This window comes from Coptis chinensis, chromosome 6, assembly GCF_015680905.1.
Source record: "Coptis chinensis isolate HL-2020 chromosome 6, ASM1568090v1, whole genome shotgun sequence".
Taxonomy (NCBI): Eukaryota; Viridiplantae; Streptophyta; class Magnoliopsida; order Ranunculales; family Ranunculaceae; genus Coptis; species Coptis chinensis.
The window spans coordinates 61,284,093-61,289,240 of record NC_141461.1 but is presented as its reverse complement, the minus strand read 5'-3'; positions in this window follow the sequence as shown (position 1 = coordinate 61,289,240).

Genomic DNA, 5,148 nt, shown 5'->3' with positions numbered 1-5,148 from the left:
AGCTATAAGTTGTATGTTCATTAAGCATAAGAAGGGCATAATTGAAGCATTGTAAAGGTAATAAAATGCACATTTGGGGACTGATCAACATCTCTATATATATATATATATATATATATATATATATATATATATATATATATATATATATATATATATATATATATATTTGTGTGTGTGTGTGTTTAGATGTACAAGTATGCCCTCTTCATATCTTATCCATCAAACAACCTAATTTAGAACCTTCTTGTGCCTTCTTTGAGTGGATAAGATTAAGCCTTTTGGGCCCAAGCCCATGTCTTTGCGAATTTGATCATTTGGTCTTTTGAGGCTTTTGTGTTTAGCCATTGTCTTGCAAAAGGTTGAATCCTTAGTCCTTGAAGCCTCGGAGTGTTTCCTGACCTTTTCAGTTTTTGGACCCTTGAGTTGACTTTGACCTTGACTTTTGGGCACTTTTTCTCAATTGTCCCATAAGGTCTCTTATAGGCTCCTTTTGGCTCTCGAACACATCTTTTGAGGTATTTGGTCTAGAATAGGGTTGTACCCTGAAAAAGCAATACGAACATGAGTTTTATATATTATTGATCATATAATTTGACTAAATTGAAGCATTGTAAGGGGATAAAAATTGATATTTGTGGTCTGATCAACTACCCCCAAATAACATTTTGCTTGTCCCCAAGGAAAGATGAGAAATAAGAACATAAGAAGTCAAATATGTATTTATTATACTAATCTCGTTTCGCAGAGTGCGACTGCATTGATTGTATGCAACAAGGCCTAAACCATTAGGAATTCCATAGTGGACGAGCTTAAACCTCGTGAGAGTTTTCCAGATAAGGTACTCATAAACTTCCTCTATCTAGCACAGAGGGTCTTGTCTTCTTTTTATTCTCGGAAATCCATACATCTCATTAGCGGGTGAATAAGGACAAACTCCTTTGACCTTTAGATAACATATGCATAGTAATTAAGTCATCTAAAGATAAATGCGCAAACATGACCAATAAAATGCAAAAGCAGAGTCGTTTCCAAAACATTTGGAGAGCGTTCTTAAGGTAGGCTCTCATAGGGATGTATTAAAATACAAACTTTCTGATAGATTCACTCAAGTTTGGCTCTCTCAAATGCAGCGGGCATTTATATTCCTCACATACACGAATGACATCCAAAGAAAACTGGGGTTGATTGATCATAATTACCACTTACTATCACAACATCATATTCCTAGTTGAGCTAAAGGTCTTATATTAGGAGTTACGGGGCTACGGTGGTGGTTTAGAAATAAAATGGAAGGGAAAACAAACTCTGGTAAGTTGAGAAATTGGGTCTTCAGGATATTTGTAACTAGAGAAGAACCTCGTTTTGTTCTTTGCTTCCAAATTTGTGATTCATTCTTTAGCCCTTTGGCGTTGTGACTCCATATGATGTTGATTTTTAGGATTTCTAACTTTGCTTTTGTTTCTTTTGAAATCGGCTCCATTTGATTTTAAACTTTTGGGAGTTTTGATTTTTGAAATGAATCTTTCTTTTCTTTTCTATTCGAAGCAACTAACTGTTCTGTTTTTGTACAAGGTCCTATATTCTCTTTTTACAGTTCATCCAATTCTCAACTCATCAGCTGGGTAAGCTTTTTATTGTGTGTAGTGATAACCGTAAAAAGATAGTCTTACTCACAAATAGAGCGATGAAACTCTAAACGAAAGTAAAACTAGAAACTGTTGCTTATACTAGACTTATCAAAAATATTTGTTTTCTACTCTCAAATTTATTGACGTAGAGTTGGAATAGAAGATTTGTTCCACTCCTAGTCTTTTAGCATTCAAGTTTTCTATAATTGATGGTCTATCCAAGGTCAATGAGAGATTTATGAAGGGAATTTAATACTACAATGTGAATTCAAATAACAAGATACAAATAACGGAATGACAGAATGCTAAGAGTTGAATCTAGATAAAGAATTAGGGGAATTTGATTCCACCTTGAATCTAACTTAATAAACTAGCATAGATTTGTTGTAAACTAATTCTTACGGTAAGAATTGGTCGTTCTAATCCCTAATTATACATGGCATTTCTACCAATTCATAACTAGCATGTGAGGTCGTCCACCCATTCTCATGGCGAATCAACGACCTTCTAGAGTGGAATAGATTCTTACAACGATTCTATACTACACAATCAAGTTTTCATCAAGGCTTCATCAAACCCCTCTAATGGAGGTTTAGCCTTGATTCATCAAACTATCATTTCCAATGAATTAAAACTAGACATAATATAAAGGTTTGAACTTTACTAATTTAACTACTCAAGAATTGAAATCCAAATTAACAACTAGGAAATGAATAACAACTAAGAATTGAAATGAGATCTAAACAAATGTAAATGACAAAATCAAAATAATCAAGAATAAACTATTTTATTTATCTAAATGAAGGATAAGGATTCAAATAATTAATCTCAAATAATGAATGAAACTAATTAATTAATTAATTCAAATTCAAAAACTAGATCTACAAGCTATTATAATGGCTACTTTCTATTCTAAGCTATCTAACTATATCTTTCTTAAGAGCTAAGTCTTGTTTTATGTAAAGGAGGAGACCAGATCCACAATTTCGTGCATGGGCTGAGGAGCCATGTTTTGGGCCGGAAAATTGAGCCCAAAGACCACTTTCTTCAGTCCACAGAGCCCGTTTCAGCTAGCTTTGACTTCAACAGACTTTTCATCCACTTTTTCTCCTCTAATTTGGTCAAGTCTTAGACCATTGGAAAGCTCTTTCCGAGCCGATCATTTTGACATAAGGTAGGCCCAAATCCGAGGCCTGAGTCCAAAGATATGGTCTTCGGAAGTTCTCACGACTTGTCTTGGTAATTTACGCCCATGTTGACTTTTCAGCTTTTGACTGGGCTTTATAAAGGCTTTGTCTCCTTAAATCTTGGCTTTTATCACAGAACTTCTTTGCAACCAACCCTTTGCTCCTTTATATCGCCAAAGTGGCACATTTCTGCACATAATTGAGTTCCATGCCTAAAATACATAAAAGCACGTAATTAGCATTAACTCTTATTTATTACTCACATAATTGGTCTAAAAGTAGTATTATTAAGGGGTTAAAACTACAATTTTGGGCTCTTATCAAACCACCCCCAAACAGCATTTTTCTTGTCCTCAAGCAAATATGAGAAATTAGCATAAGTGACCAAAAAATGGAGTTCTAACTAATATCATTTCGCCGAGTGCGATTGCATTGACCATATGCAACAAGGCCTTAAACCACTAGGAATTCCCTAGTGGACGAGTTATAGCCTCATGAGAGTTTTCCAGTGAATGTACTCACAAACTTCATCTATACTACAACGACTTAGAAATAACTATTGTTTCCTTATCTATGTCTCAATTATCTATACATCTCACTAGCAATGAATACAGAATAATCAAGTCGAAACCTAAGCTAATATATGCATAATAATCTATCATCTATGAATAAACATCTATACAATGAGTAATACTATGAGATGAACTAGCAGGTCCGTTTCTAAAAACTCGGAATAGTGTCCTTAAGTAGGTCCTCACATAAATGTCAAGACAAAAACCACTCTGATTTTTCCGCTCAAGTTTCCCTACTCCAGTGTGCAATGGGCACACTTTACCTTACAATCTCTATGACACACAAGGAAGTCGGAGTCGATCAAACACATTTGTCACTTACTATCAAACTAACCTATTCCTAATTGAGCTAGAGGTCTTTATTAGGTGTTGCGGGGATTAAGAGATGGTTTAAGAAGGAAGGAAATTGATATTCAAAAAGGACAAGTCTGAGATAATAGAGTCTTCATTTTATGTAACTAGAGAAGACCTTGTTCCTTACTTTTGCTTCTACACTTTGTTTCCATCCTTAACCATATTTTTCTTTTCTTTGGCTTTTGACTCCTTTGATTCTATTTTTTTTTTTTTTTTTTTTTTTTTTGGAGTTCTAACTCTTTATTTTCTTTTATTTTTTATTTATTTTTTATTTGGATGGAAACTTCCTTTTCTTATCTGAAGCGACTAACGAATTCTTGATTTCAAAGGTTCTTCTCTTTTCTATTCTTCATCTCTATTCTCGGACTTATTCAAAAGAATTGGGTAGGTTGATTTTTTTATTTTGTTTTGTTTTGTAGCGAGGGGTAAAGGATTTTGCGGTTTATGAAAGGCTCGAGGGGCTTACTAGCGGAAAATAATTCATAGGTTTGAATTCTGGCTATATCGATCCAAAGAGGGCCTAAATTCTCGCTTAGGATATGGTATAGTAATCAAGCAAGTGGACGTGTGATTTCTCTATCGGATTTTACTTCTCCCTTGTGTCATTTCTCAAATGTTCACTCATATAAGGCTTTAGGCTATATTCTCACAGGATTTGTAGAATAAGTACTCTAGCCTAGATTTGAAACTTCATCGCCAACAATCATAGATACTCATGTAACATATTTATAGATAGATGCAAGGATTATTACCTACATATTAGCCTAAGTTTCTAAAAACTATTCTAATGCAAAAGCTACGTGAGACTTCTAGATTATTGAGAGCATAGAGAAAGAAAACAATACCAATATTCCTAAGTGTATAACATACTTTTTATTTATATTTTTAAAATTTTTAATTTTTTTAGCGAGAAAATAAGTGCATATTATACATATCTATATCCTAACAGATGCCTTAATTATATGTGTTTCTATCCCCCAAACAAGAAGCATGTTTTGTCCTCAAAGTATTTTAAATAAAGAGGGTAGGAAAATACCATTGAAACGCATGAAATTCTAGAACATCTGCAAAACAAGTTTATAACATACTAATATAGAAAAGAAAACTGACGCAACTCTATAAGAGTTCCACCCGTAATGGGGTTAATGATAAACAAATTTGTTTGGGACATAAGCAGACACTAACTGAAATAAAAACTTACCTGCACTCCCGTTTAAACATTGTCCTCCTCATTTCCCTCTTCAAAGAGATGAGGTTCCTTCACATCCTACCATGCCATGATAATTTGCCAAGCCTGCCACCGTGTGTCGTCAACTTGTGCTAACCTATCTAGTGTTACTATGTCTGATGGGGTGTAAGGAGCAACCAAATGAGGTTGCACCTGCCATCCCGGCCAAGTCATTA